Raw genomic sequence first — 15,289 nt, 5'->3', positions numbered from 1 at the left:
AACGTAAAGAAGCCGCCATCACGGGTCTTCATAGCGCCTTGGTGCCGGCCTGCTCTCTGTCCATTCTCTTTGTCCTTCATCGCTATGTACAGCTTATGAAACGAGTTCGATATTTGTTTGGAAACTTAATTACGTCACTACCAGCTACATTTTCTTAATATTTCAACGCCTTTGTTCTACTTTTATACGCTACTATTAATATACTGGCTGGCTTCCATCCGTTAAGTAAGGTCGAAGATATATAGGAACGAGTTGTGCAATGCGTGTGACTGTCGACATGCAAGTGTCCTACCCGGCCTTCTCTCCTTTGTGTCGTGATTTGCGTTCGTCTACCGTAGCACCTTTCGCATAACTCGCGCGGGCATTCTAGCGCGCATGCACCGTCACGTATGCCTCACCCTTGACAGAAACCTGACATAACCTCAAGCTCTGTTTCGTTCGCCGCCCGCTCGGAGAGCTGCGTGCGCCAGCTTGTCCGAATGCGCCGCCACCCTCAAGGGAGAGGTTATAGGGTTCTGTCGTTGTCAGCCATCCGAGTGAAACCACGGGTTACACACACACGCGCGCCGCGTGCTGTCACAAACACGCGCGTTGCCGCGCCGGCGAGCACGCGCGTATCCTCCGGACGCCGTTTCAACTAGGGGTGAAGGAAGAGCGAAGGAAGAGCGAAGGAAGAGCGAAGGAAGAGTGAAGGAAGAGTGAAGGGAAAGCGAAGGAAGAGCAAAGGAAGAGCGAAGGAAGAGGTATATATGAAGGGGCGGCAGGCGTTCCACTGGCTGGCGCCATCTCACCGACCCCAGAAATGTGTGCCGCCTGCTGCGAGGCCTGTCCAAGGTTAGAGATTGATGCTCAGTGCGGCGGCCGCTTTGCCTCCCTTTATTTTTTCTCGTCGTCTTTCTTCGGCTCGCTGCGCACCTCTTTTGTTTGTTTTCCCCAGAGGCCTCCGTTTGTTTTCTGTTGTTACTGCCGTTGTCTTTCCTGCTCATGTACCTACGTGCCGGGCCTGTACGCCAGCAAGGTCCTGCAGCGCCGCGAACCATTCTTCATTGTCGTACTGGGCTCAAGGAAAGGGGGAGGGGGGCGGCAAACGTATACATACATACATATATATATATAAACCTACGCCGAGTGCAATATCGTGCCTTCCGGTTAAGGCGAGCACGCGTCAGGGAAAAGAGCCGAAGGGCGAGGAATTGTGTTATCCGGGACACGTGTGGAAGTCAATCATAATGGACAGCTCATTCATTTCTCTTTCTTTCATTAACTCCTTGAAGTCGAACACGACTGTTTTCTAGCTATGATCGCTGAACCCATTGAGGTGCAAGCTAGCGCGAGCCCGGTGATTGACGCAATGGCGAGAGGTCGCTGGGTCTGCTGTCTGCAATATACACGCTCAACGCGAAAGAAGCCCCGCGATGTGGCCACGTCAGCGTCCGCTGTGTGGTTAACCACAGCTGCAAGACTAACCAAGGAATCTTATTGATTGCTGTACGGTCAACCGCAGCTGCAAGACTAACCGAGTGAATTCGAGAGCGAGCTAATTAAGCAAGGGAATTAGCATATGGGCGCGACTGAGTGAACGAGTGATTACGCGCCGGATTCGGAAAGGACGGAGCGCGCAAGGAGCGTCATGCATGCGATGTGTGACCTACCAAGTGATTGAGTTAGCGCGAGAGCAAGCTTGTGAGCGAGTCAATGAAGAAAATTCGTCAGAGGCGCTTAAGACTGCTCACGTGTAGGAATGCGAGAACATTATACCGTCTGTAGACCTCGGAACGCCATGAACGCGTTCATGTTGTACAGTCAGGACCTGCCGCCACCTCCTTCCCATTGGCTGCGCCGTCACATGCCATCGACCTACGCACTACCCTTGACCGACGCCGCACCTTCAGTCAGAGAGATGGCCGCGACGTGACGTGTGCAGTGACGCACGTACTAGGGACACCTTTAGTCAGCTAGAACTGAACTGCAGAAACAGCTTAGCGTTGGGGAAGTGGGCTCGTCTCGCAACCCGGAGGTCCGGGCTGAATTTCCCCTCAAATCAAAATTTACCAAATTTTCTTTTCAAAGCGATTAATTTACTTTGTTCTCAAGAACCTTCCTGGGAAATTTGATGTCCCCAATTCGAGCATTCTTCTTCTTACGCCTTCTTACTCTTTGCGCCGTCGGTCATTTTTGGTACCAGCTTTAGGTCGCGCCCACACCGACGGATTTTTGCGTAATGGGACATACACTGCTTTGGCATTAATAGCACATTAGGCCAAGCGCTTCGGAGGCCTGAAGCAAGCAAGGACAGGAGGTACATCCGGGAACCGGTCCGCTTTCAGAAGCACGCCATTGTGCACGGCGACTTTTCGGTGCGCGCGTTTCGGTCGTTCCGCTACGAGATCCGAGCCGGCCACGAGCCTCAAGATTGATGCTCGCCGCCGGGATCTTTTCTCACAACCCTTCCTGCTGTCCTCCCACCTCACCTGTATCCCGCTCGGCCGGCGCCTCGCTTGCCACCTTATCCCCCTACGGGCCAATCCTTTTCTCCCGTCCAAGCTCGCGGGCGCATTCGCCTCTTCCCCTCTCCCCTTTTCGCTCGCCCACTGACGTGTCAGGCCCCGGCTTCCTCGTGGTGCATTCAGGCGCAGTAGCAGCAACAGTAGCATGCCATAAAGCACGCACCGGAAGCGGCAGCGACGTGGCGGCACCAACGGCTGATGCCGCCGGCGTCACGGCACCGAGAGCCACGTCTTCGACCGGCTACAGTTCCATGCGTTGCAGCAAAAGGTGGACTTTTCCTCGCCCCGCCCCTAGCTCTCATTCGCAAAAAAGGGAAAAAAAAAGAAGGCGTCCAACTGCAGTAGGTAGACAATTTCTTCGCCTACTGTGCAGCGTATTTCAGTCGTCATCCGCGTCTCGCTATCCTCTAGAGCCGCTTCAGCGCGGCAACTTTCTCATTCCACGTACCCGGCTCAGTATACGGCTGCAGAAGGAAGTTGCTGTTAAGGAATCCCTAATGCGGGACTGACTACACGTCGCGGCACGCGAGGAAAAGCGCAGGGCTCCCCTCTTTCACGCATCTCTAGCAAGGCCAGTGCTGCACGGAGTTTCGGGCCTGGGCTGTGGAAACAAAACGCAAGAGAGTGAGAGAGACGGGGCGACGCCGGGCGCGCCCGATCTGACGTCGCACCTCGCCGTGCCCCAAGGAGAAACGTGACCGGGACGCCCGATGAGGGGCTTCGCCGACCGCGGCCGCTTTTCTTCCCTTCCTCCCGCATTGTGTCCCGTGGGCGGCACAGCGGTGCCTCGCCGGAAACGGATGTGACGGATACCTTTAATCATGCCTCCGGCGAGCCCCGGGCTCCCCCGCGGTGCGCGTGTAGCATTAGTGTGCGGCCTATACGCTGCCTGTCCTCGGCCTTCCCTTCTCTCACCCGGCCCGGCCCGCGCCTGGCGCGACACCGTCTTGGGGCCGGTGTGCCTCGCATGCCGACGCCGCCGGCTTAGCGGAGTGAGACGGAGTACGGAGGTTACACGTCGCCGGCCCACGCCTCCATGCGTCAGACGTCCGCGGCCTGCCTTGCGGCAACGTTTCACGCGTCCCTTGCCGTGACATCCCTTTCTCTTCCCTACCCGTTCATTCAGGCGGCCTCCTTCCCGTTCTTTGACCCTCACGCGTGTAACGGGCCGCTGCGAAGCCGCCCCGCCTTTCGTCTTGGCTAGATTAGGTTCCCGTTGACAACGTCTCGATTACGTGGTTCGGTTTGTCTTCTGTTGCAGTGGGCTCGTCTCATTCCCTATTTTTCTTTTTTCTTTCGGGGCATCGCGTTCTTTTTCTTTCCTTGTTCTATTCATAATAAACTGTTTTGTTTGTTTCGCAGTTCCCGACATACTTGTTGGCTTTATTCTTGTGTTTGGGCCTGAGTGCTGCCATCGAGAAAGAGGTGCGTAAGTGACTTAATGTTGCGTCGTCTGCGTATGTTCAAGGTCGGCGCTTCTCTTGACGCTTAGCTAGTTTATTATTGCAAAAGGGTGCCCTTGCGCTTATGCGCTTCGTCGCATAGTGAAATTCGAGTTCTAGGTTGGACGAGTTTGAGATTGTGTTCCAGTAAGCAACTCGCCCATCTTTCAGCATTAACTATAATATACTTTGATTCCTCCCGCTGCATCCTAGTATTCCGGGCGATATAGGCGATGCCGCTGGTGTTAGAATGTGCAGACCGTTCGTTTTGTGCATGGTGATAAGGCAAAATGCAAAATAAAACTATTGCTCTATTATTCTACAGAGAATGATACTTGGAAGGAAGTGACGTTTTTACGGAGATAGGATAAACTAATCTGTAATGTCAGTGCTGAGAGTGAATATTTTTAGAAGAGTTCATGTTTTTCTTACTTGTATGACTTGGATGGCTTTGCTCGTCACGGAAGCTCAGCGATTGTCCTTTCACTTCTTGCACACGTTACTTGCTCAATTTCTTATGTTGCAGAAGTTGCGTTTTTCTTTTTTTTTTCGTAGGTGCAGGCTATCTTGTCCAGATAGTGTTCTGTGTGTCTTCGAGCAGGTCTGGAACGGTACCTCCATTGCAGGAGCAGCATCGATTGCGCAATGACGCCACGCCGCTGCAGTGTAGGCTACGAATCCAAAGTAGAAATAATGCTCAACCGAGAACGACTCTATATCTCTCTCTCGCCTTCTATCTTATGCCTTTCTCTCTTATTCTGGGGGCAGCCGCAACGAATGACGATACAACAACCTTGCCGAGCCCCGACCGAGCTTGTTTCTGGCCCCGTGCTTTCGCCAGAGGGCCCCGCTGTGGTGCATCGCGGCTCTCGCTCGGTACAAGAGGTTCACACTGTTTCTCTCTTTCCTTCACCTCTTCTATCTCTCCATCGCTGTATCTTCGTTTTTTTATCCTATCATTGCATTCTTTTTTTCTTATCGTTCTTCTTCACAGCGCGCCGAGGCGACCCCCATGCCATTTCTACCCGTGTATATTCCTGCTCCTCCTTTTTCCATCTCTCTCTCTTCTTTTTTTTCCCCCTCAGCCAGTGAAAGCACAGCTATTCTCCGCGCTTTCCGCGCAGCCTTCAAATGCGCGCTTCGCTTCTATTTTGCTCTCGCAGCCATGCTTACAAAAATAAAAGGAGGAAAAATGGGGAAAAGGAAGAAGGCCCTCAACCTTCTCGGTTCGCGCTCGACGGCAACCAACCTGACGTGCGGCAGTACATGCTGTTCGCCTGCGCTCGCTGATAAGTTGGCTATCTGGCGTCTGGCTCGGCGGGCGCGCCGGCGTCTATGGCCGTCCTCGCCCGGGCCCCCTTTGTTTTGCGGCACCCGACCGGCTGGGCAGAACGTTTTCCTTTTCTGCCGGCTGCTGCCCGTTCGCCCGTGTTCCGGGAGAGCAGGCCGCGCCTCCCGCATTGTCTCTGCTCATCTTTTTGCGCTCTAGCTGCTCGCAGCACTGCCAACCCCGTTGTCTCGCCGCTTCTTCGATGCCGTAAATAGTTCGTGCAACTATATCGCTTCGCTGTTCCCTGGCTTGGAGCGAGTGCTGGCCGTTTAGTTGCGCAAAATAAAGGCGAGCGCACGTACTGAACTAGTGAGGGCTCAACTTTTATCTTATTTTCGACAACGACGAAGATTCCTTGATAAGCGCTCGAGAAAACAATCGCGTTAGAGCACTGCGTAGGAGTGCATGTAGGTCGCTGGTTGGTGGCACGCATTGCGCTGCCGACGGCTTTTTTTTTTTTTTCAGCCCCGGCGTGGGCGAAAAGGTTATTTTCGGTCGTTCCACACTTTTCGCGTAATTGGTAACGCTCAGTCCGCCCGTTCGTTGCGACGCATGCCCCGGAAAAAGCATCAGGAGGGGGCGTCGTCTGCTCAAATTGAGAGTGGGAACTTTGTGCAGCTCTAGTCAGGTTACGTTATAGCGAAATGGCCACGTCAAGTATAGAGCAAGGTATCAGTCCGCAGGAACGCAGGGTTGAATTCTTTTTATTATTTGTCGTTGGCACCACGGACTGCGCCTGCAAAATAACGAGAGAGCTGCGCAAACTTTGCTGCCCGGCCACGCGTGCGCAGAGTAATATTGACAAACTCAGTGGAAAGGAGCTCTTTTAAAAATACTTATTAAACCTGCTCTCCCGCTAGACCTTCAAACATTTTCCGAAAGAACTTGTTTGACCACCTACAAGGCTACGTTACCTTTGTTGATGTGCTGTTTTTCATCGAATGCTTCTTTTGACAAACTCCTGAAGCCAAATAGTTTGCTTGATCAACTGGCTGGGTAAAAAGAAAAACGAAAGGAAATCGTGGGGTCGCTACGTTCATGTGGAGACTGATTAGCAGCGAAGCTGTTTATAGGCTGCATGCATTATGAAATCGCACGTTTTTTCTTTAACGCGACACCACGCCACGCCGACACAAGCGCCGCCGCGGTAACCGCATCTGCCGCAACCGCTGCTGCAACCGCGCCGGCACCTCTGACGCGCGTGACGTCACAACCGCAGAAGCGCAGGACACGTGCACAGCCGCCGTCGCCACACTCGTTCCCCTCCCCCCACCTAATTATTCGTCAAACAGGATTTAAAACAAATAAAGCGCGTGAAGGCCAACTTGCTACACTAAGTTCACTTTCTTATAATATATATATATATATATGTATGGTGTTCTTTGTACAACGCCAAATTTATGTGGTTTGTTTTGGAAGTTGGCGGAGTGCTTGAAGTCTGCTTCATCTCCACCGTGGGTCGTCCCGGTATTGCACTATCTCCGAGATCGGCCCACGCATTCCTGTCCACGCGCCGTGATACGGACGTAGGCAGGTCAGCGTACCCCTCGTGGGGACGCATGCGGGGGATGTACACGGGGGCTAGAGGTAAACAGCTTCGCAGTTTACGACGTTTCGCTTTCTTCGCTTTCTATTTGCTGCCATTGTTAATCGATTGCCGTTCGGTGCCTTCAGGGAATGAGTTTACGTCAGTGCGCAGATTCCGCTGAACAAAGGTCCAATGTTGCTGTTGCTCGTTCAAACAGAATGTGCTATGTTGTGATGCGCCTTGCATCGTGAGGCTGTAAGCAAGCCCGCGCTCTTCTCCGTACTTTTCAGCTTTGCTGTTTGTGGCGCGTCTACTAACGCCCCACCCTCCCCTCGGCATGAAATCTGCGTCATCAGTAGTCACGTGAGCGTGTAACCTCGCACAATCGAGGCCAAATGGCCAGACACACTTTAGGAGCGACGAAGCCCCCACCTGGCCGGTAGAATGCAGTTACAGACCATACTCGCGACAGCTTTCCTTGTGCGTCTGGCGTCCGGCCTGTGTCAGCGCCCGAAGCGACTGCACAACGCCGGCGAATTCTACTCGTCTAGCGTGTTTACAAACGGGACTACGGTGGACTACGTCTGTGACCCCGGTTACGAACTTCTGGGGATTCCTCGCAGGACGTGTCATTGGAATGGCACCTGGCTACCCACGTCAGTTCCATTCTGCGTCACCGACGTCGCCAAAGACAAGACCTTCCACGCTCCCTCGTTGTCGGCAAGCATCGGGAAGGCCAACAGGACAAGTCGCCCAACCGGCGAGATCGGCGGAAGCAATTGCTCCCGATTCAAACGCGGGAGAACGCACTTCTGGTACGTCGACCTCGCAGCCGTCTATCAGGTACAAGTTATACACATCGACTTCGGCAACCGAACCGACCACTCCGGCTCTAATACCACGGACGTCGTTATCGACATGAGGGTCGGAGAGAGCGTCACGGAGCCGGAAAAGAACCCCGTGTGTTCCGAGTTCGTGGGAACGTTTCCTTACGGCAAGTCGCTGTACGTTCCGTGCGTGAGAACGCTTCGCGGAAGTTACGTCGTTGTCCGGCTCCACTCGACCAGGCCACAGGAGCTGTCCGTCTGCGGCTTTCAAGTCTTCGCCGACGTGGCGGTTCCTGTGGCGGAGAGAGCACAGCCGACAAGGACGCCGGCGGTCAAGCGCACCGAATCTTCAGCCGAGGACAGCTGGTTCGTGAGCTACCCGTTCTCCAAAAAGGTTGCAGTGGTCGTCGCCATTGTTGCCGCCACAGCCGCAGTGGGATTCTTCGTGTTATGTCTCCTGATTTGCGTTGCCCGCGCCACCTGCTGCAAGCGAAGTTATGCCGAGGCCTACCTTGATATGGACGCCACAGCTACGTACCCTACAACGTCTTCCACAGAAACGGAACCTGAACGACGTCGGAGGCACCGAACATCGTCTTCCACGGTGTCGTCCGAGCCTACGTTACTGTCCGTGTTAGCCAGACGCTCTACGAGGAAAAGTACGAATAATGACGAAGTTTTCTTAGAAGTGAAGCAGCACGACGTGACAGAGCTGCAAGACACTTCGGTAACGAGCGCTGACACGACGCTGCCAGTACCAGAACCGTCGCCTTTGACTCACAGGGCAATTAATTATCGTGAGTCTCGGCTGTTGTGAAAGCCACGGTAATGGACTTGATCGCGACGCTTAGCCCATTACTTCTGATGAGCAGAAAAAATGCAGTGGGAGTGTTTCTGACAATACTGACATGCATTTTTATGTTTTTCATTCATTTCCGCCGACGAGAAGCTTTCGGTGCATGCTTCGATGAAACGCGATAGAAATACCATGTGTGCATGCGTGTCCAGCTACTGTCGTGTCAATCAGTTTAGAATGTCATCGTTAACTCTCATAACTGCTGCTTTTAGGTCAAGCCACTGGAAAGTCTCAATAAATATGCGCAGAACCCGCGTGATAGCAAAGGCATGTATTTGAGTCACTTTTTTTAGAGAGTACTCTATCTGAGCTAGTACTGGTGTTCGACTGATTGTGGACAATATCACGTGTTAATCTTTCACTGCTCACTTGCTCGTTAATCCACGGCGGCCGTTGGCTCGATCATGCGCATGGAGAAATTCGCGCCTGGAAACTTCAGATGGCCGCGTGATCCAATCGCATCTGTGGCAGCCTGATCAAAATTCTGCAGTTACGCCATCGTTACAAAGCGGGGTGCTACACCTCGTGATACCATTAGCGGTAGTGCACTGCAGTACGTCGCGAAGTTCGTGTGGCTTAAAACAATGCGCACGACCCATCCATAAATCAGTTGCGAGGGGCTGAAACCTGTAGCGTAATTTTATTGTATTGCGGCAAGCGTTATACTGGGACAAGGACTGAAGAAAGTGTATAAAAATAAGACTTGCGCTGAGCTCTCAACTTATCTGTTCGTGACACGGCTATTGTGTGCCCCCATGGTCATCAGCTGACCCGCGAGGTGATTGAAGCTTTTCATATTGGAAGGAAATGTGACATGTGTCAAGCTTCTGTCGCCCTGAGTGATAAATAATTTCAGTATCTCGCTAGCATTTCGAAAGTACCACGAGTTTAACCTTCACGTTGGTTGAGCAGTCATGTTCGTGATGTCTCCCTAATTTTCACCCGCCTATTCATTCTTTTCATTTGTTCTTAGGCTAGCTCTTTTTTCTTCTTCTAATAAAGTTTAGTTGAGGGTTCATCGCACATCATGTCCCTACTTTCTTCAGTCCTTCTCCTATAGTAGCACTGCCGAAATCCAATGACATTCACCAACTCACCCAGCCTGCTCTTCTGATACTATGGCGTAAATCTGCGTTGTTTCATGAGCAAGTCCGTAAGTAGCGTCGCCGTTGCCTGCACGGGATGGTCATGTAGTATATTTTGCGGGCTTCTTTCAGTCAGTCTGTCAGTGCCGCGCAATGTGATTACTCTATCGCACCGCGTCTTTCTTGCCACCTTCCGAGTTGTCTGTTGCTTTACTGACCTAACATGAAGATAATCGTGGAACCTGGATGGTCTCGGATGATAGGAATCTCGGCGTCTCGGCTTCGCGACTTTAGAAATTACCGAGATGCTTAATAGATTGGTTACTCGACTTCCCCAGGTCGATGAAGGAGTTCGGTGCGTGTTCCTGCAGCCCCTATGTGTCGACGAAATAAATGAAAGTGTCACGTGATACACCACACTGACCCGAGTTAAGGAGAGCGTGCCTAGTGCTCAAGCAGGTAACAAGGCAAGTAAGATAGGCTAGTTGGTTAGAAGCATCAAAGAACACAATTTGGCGGCGAAAGTTTAAACGGAACAGTGCGGGATAATCGACGAGTTAATGAGCAAGAGTTCGGCGTTGTCTTGCGTATTTCGCTCGGTGCTATTAATGCCTGTAGGCATGGGGGGGAAGGAAACAAAATATGAGAGGCCCTGACGTCACGTTTACCGAAGCCGGAAGTGCAGCCATGTTGGTGTGCTATCTCACTTTGTGTATCTCATCAGCTCGCTGGAGCAAATTAGCGCGAGCTTTGAACTTGAAATTGCTGCGAGCCGCCGGAAGTGTGTTCTGCTGACCCGCGTCAGAACAAAGTCTACGAAACTGTTTTAGTGAAGCAGACGCGCTCCTGCGTTTTTTCCGTGACGCGTTGGAGAAGACGAGGACCCGCGCCGTGATTACGTAAGTGTCTCTGTTGCTGGCTGCCGCTGACACTCGCAGACCTAAAACACAACATTCAAGCTAACAGAGCATTCCAAACTCAGCTTGTCTCGCGAACAGAACGTGCTTCGAGAAGGACGCGGGCCCCCAAAATTTTGTCTCACTTTTTAGAGGCCGAGCGCCCGGGCCCTAAATGAAGAGGTGAGCGAAGTGTTCCAAGAAGAAACGCTCATGCCAGCAGCGGAAGGCAGAACGCTGCGCTTGCCCAGCCACCGAGGCGATTGAGCGCGTTGCATTGACGGCGCGACCGCTTCGCTTCGTCGTTCTTGCAGCCAAATGCATTCCGAGTCTTCGAGGAAACTCTTTAAAACTCAACGGCCACGAGCCGCGCATTCGTACACCGTAAGCGAGACCGCCCAAGAACGGCGGCGCCGACCTCGTGAATGTGCCTGCAGCGTCCTATATTTGTCTTCGCAATAAATCGCCTACTCTGGTGCCTGTTAGCTATAGCCTTAATCGAGGGCCTCGGTGGAGCATTTTTTGAGAGCCTGCTAAGAATGTCAAGGGCACTTAGGTATCCCTACGTCGATGAACACGAAAGCATTCCGACGTCTTGCCGATGGCGACTCGTTTTACGAAACGTAATGGTATTGTTTTCACCTTGCCTTGTATCATTTTTCGCATCACATGCCTCGGCCCCGTTCCTGTATTTGCCTGGACGTCCAAAGGAGCCTGGCGCGGATACTGAGAAGTCGAAGTCGACGGTTCCTACATTTGGGGCACACGACAGAAGTCACCGAAATCACCATGCCGACTGGTAACGCCGTGACACGCGGCGCTATATAGAAGACCGGCTACCGACGCGGTCTTTTTCCGTGACCACGGGACTTCTTCTATTATCTCCGTCGAAAGTTCGTCCGTGGGAGCGCACGACAGAACTCGCCGAAATCCCCGCACCGACTGGCACTGGGCATAGAGTTATTGTATACATGGCGTCCGCAGGGAGCCATATACAGTAACTCCACTGGGCCAGTGCCGTCAGCGCCTCAGCAGAAGGAGGGGCAGTATGAGAACGCTGGAATGATGAGCTGCATCGGAGGCAGCTCTGGGGCAAGACGACGAATGCGCGAGCAGGGGCAGGAGCGCGTCTCTGAGACTACGTGACTTTTTTACCATCTCCGGTCACGCCGCCGGATTTTCCGCTTAATAAACATTTCACATTCTAGGCGCACATAGTCTAGGTAGGTGCTAGCGCAAGTCTGCCGGTTGGAGGAGCATGTGAGATTTATATGGGAGATGCAGGGGGCGTTGAATAGGGTTGGGTGGGGTTGCCAGTTGAAGTGCGGGGTCTGAAACTGAGGTAGTTGGTACTGCAACATCTTTTATGGGAACAGGGCAAAATATGACATAAGTGAGGGAAACACACGCAGAGTGGTTTGTGTGTGCGTTTGCCTTCCTTCTTACGTCCTTGCGCTGCCGCCTTCGAATACGAGGTCTGCTGAGGTGTCCATCACAGTGAAAGTGGGAAGCGAGTCGGTCATTGGAGGAGGTGGTAAGGAGGTGTATACGGGTAGCTTTATATATCTACGCAGTTGATGCGCAGCTGTATTCTACGAGGTGCTTCCTAAATTTACAAAGTAAAAAAAAAATTAGCGCGAAGAAAGTTGCAAGCAGCTAGCCATGGCAGGGAGTGATATCAAGGGGTGTGGACCTGCAAATGATGATGCAGTCGACAGCTGTTGGCGCCGTTCGTTATGTGTCGCGCAGGGGCCCTGTGAACCCGGTTCTGGATGGTGAAGGGGAGGAATTGAGAGAGAGGGAAGCGAACACAATGGAGGGAGAGTATAGCGTGGAAGCTTCGAAGTGGGAGAGAGGGAATGGGCTGCGATGGAGGGTGACCAGAGTAGGAAAGTAGGAGCTTGGGGTAGGGGAAGGCGGCGACATGCAGAAGAGGAGGGAAACGCGCGAGGTATCGCACTTACTTCTCCGATTGTTCGCGCGGCTAACGAGCAATCGGGGCGCCGCTTAATTGGTGTTTGATGTCGAGCCCCGGAGAGACGTGCACGCCATACGACGGCGCTGCGCCCCACCTCCCACTCATTGGCTCACTTACTCGCTCTCACTCTCACTCGCGCACGCACTTGCACGGCCGATGTTACTGCTCGTTCCACACCGTTCTCGTTCCCTCTGAAGCAGCTGACGCGGTGAAGCTCAGAGAGTACAGTGCCGGCCCAGCGACGCCTCCTGGTGAGCGGTCCCTCCTTTCCATTACACACTCCCCCTCGAGTACACAGTCGCAGCCGAAACACTCGAACCGTGCTTGCCGCTGGAGTGGTTAATGCTGTGCTTAAACTCCTACGTCGATTTCTCGCTCTTTTCATTGGTTTTCTTGCTTTGGGAGAAAGAGCAAGGCAACTGGTTCTGTTTATGTTCCGGTGGTTGACTTTCGCAAATAAATAGGGACACTTTCTTTTATACAGAGGTGCAAAACAGAGTAGCGTATAAAATTGGCATAATGGTATAAAGATTTTTGGGTAAACGTATTGTTTTCCAGTTTTGTGCACGAAGCAGTGAGCCAACCTGAATGAAGTATCTTTAGTTAACCTTTCTGCCTTTCTATACGTCCTTTGTGGTCCATTGTGCAAGTACCTAACAGCAGTGGTACTACTACTCAGGCATCTAAGAATATTTTTCTTTTGTTCTGTTTTATTGGTGGGGTTTAACCACCCAAAGACATTGGCCTAGGCTATGGAATTTATAGGCGACGCCAAATTGTGGATGTCGATCGAAAATTATCTGGTATGTAGCGAAATCCCAGTGCGAGATCGTTTACTTTTATTCATTTCGTGGTCATCGTGATGCGATCGTGCTCAAACGCGACTTCAACCTCAGCAGTAACAGTAACGAGTTGTGCAGTAGCAGTAGTAACGGGTTCTGCAGTAACAAAAATGAAAAAAAACAAGCATAAGGTTGTAGTGAGGAAGAGAGAACAAGAGAGAGAGAGAGAGAAGGGAAGACAGAAAGGCAGGGAGGTTAACTAGACTGAGTCCAGTTTGCTACCCTACACGTGGGGAGGGGAATGGGGAGTGAAAGAGGGAGAGAGAGAACTTAGGTGTAGGATGTCTACAGTCTGCCACTCAAGTCTGTTGCCCTCAGGTAGCGAAAAAGCGCTCGAACTGCTTTCTGGGCCAATGAACTATGAGGCCAGGCCCCCAAGATCTTCGCTTCCGTAAATGGCCTGTCATCCAGTCTATTTAAGGCACACTGGAGAGTCTCGCGTTGATTATCGAAGCGAGAACAGTGGCACAGAAGGTGACTGATGGTCTCTTCACACTTGCACTTAGCGCACATTGGTGAATCCGCCATTCCAATACGATAGCTGTAGGAGTTGGTGAATGCTACTCCTACCCACAGCCGACACAGCAGTGTTGCGTCACGTCGTGGAAGGTTCGCTGGTAATGTAAGTTTTAGTGATGGGTCGAGGCTGTGTAAACGACACTTAGAGTTCTGAGGTGTATGCCAGCAACCTAACGTGATTGTACGAGCGAGACTGCGAAGCTCTCTTGCAGCGTCGACTCTGGATAAAGGTATAAGGAGTGTCGGTGAGCCAGCCTGGGCACGTCGGGCAGCGTCATCGGCGAGGTGATTACCATCGATGCCACAATGTCCCGGCAGCCACTGAAATATGATATTATGTCCTCTTTCAGAAAAGAGAGAACAAGATTTCCTTTCAACCTCTAAGCTTAATACTCTTCCTCACTTCCACTTCCACTTCTTACTTATGCAAAATTTCTTTCCGTATGCTGTACTTTGACGCTTCTTCGTTCATTTAATGCTGGAACGACGAATGTTTCGAGCAACTGCGTGTGGCTGGACTTCACTATATCATTGCTTGCTTCTACTGTTGCAAGCTGCAAAGCTAGACAAAGATCAAGAATTCACAGGCTCTTTCCACAAAACGTGCAGAATCAAACCAGCCCAATTCGGTGAAACATGGTGCAACACAAAACGTACTCCGCTAAAAAGAGGAGAAAAAGAAAAGAAACTGATAGTGCACATCGAGAATCGTTTTGAGACCAATCAAATAATCCAAGGCAGAAGATTACACACACAGACACCCCGTCGCTCACAGAAAGCATTGAGAACGTGAGACCCCTAATACACACATTTTCGCTTTATGTCCTGTCTCGTTTCACGGCACGACTGCATAAATCGTAGTCAAAGTGTCAGGTTTGCGCTGAGCAAATATTCGTCTGTTCTTTATCGCTGACCGTGTCTGTTCCTATTTTCCTTCTTTCTTCCTTCTCGCAATATCGTTTAGCATATAACAACCAGAGTAGGGGACCCTCGCGGCTGTCTCAGCAAACGGGCTGGCGAGAGAGACTGCGGAACAGCTCGGTCGGTCTGCCAGCCAGGCTGCAAGTGTTGACCCAACACGAACGCCAGGAGGCGCTGCTATACCCCCCCCCCCCCCCCTCCCTGATCTGCAGTGTTTGCTTTGCATCGCGACGGAGTTAAGCAGTGCCCGCGCTTCGCACTGGGATGAGACGGCACGTCTACGTCTGTCGTATGAGAAGCGCAGCGTCCTTCTAGCCGCCTACCTCCCTTATCGTCGGGGGCCCTCGTGTTGTTCTCTCGGCAGTCATAACAAACGCTTTACTCTCAGCGGGCACCAGAAAGCTGACTACCTACAAAGAAGCCATAGTATTGACCAAGTTCTCGGTTGGCTTGGTTCGGCCCGTTGTTCTGGCGTGCAATCCATTCAAAACGGGAACGGGGATCAATATGGCAGCAGACGTGCTTGCTTATACGTGGCGTTGCGTGCATACTGCGCCT

General features: G+C 52.0%; 1 protein-coding gene and 1 non-coding gene across 2 annotated transcripts in view; both read left to right on the top strand.

Annotated features, from left to right (window-relative positions):
- LOC126521932 (glutamate receptor ionotropic, kainate 2-like) overlaps nucleotides 1-15,289 on the top strand; it is a 401,025-nt gene that overhangs the window by 79,268 nt on the left and 306,468 nt on the right. The window lies entirely within an intron of this gene.
- LOC140219150 (U2 spliceosomal RNA) lies at nucleotides 6,588-6,780 on the top strand. Its single transcript, XR_011895363.1, has one exon. It is a non-coding gene; the product is annotated as a U2 spliceosomal RNA (small nuclear RNA).

Source organism: Dermacentor andersoni, chromosome 6 (genome assembly GCF_023375885.2).
Source record: "Dermacentor andersoni chromosome 6, qqDerAnde1_hic_scaffold, whole genome shotgun sequence".
NCBI classification, from domain to species: Eukaryota; Metazoa; Arthropoda; class Arachnida; order Ixodida; family Ixodidae; genus Dermacentor; species Dermacentor andersoni.
The sequence above is the reverse complement of the archived record's forward strand: the minus strand, read 5'-3'. Positions and strand labels throughout refer to the sequence as shown.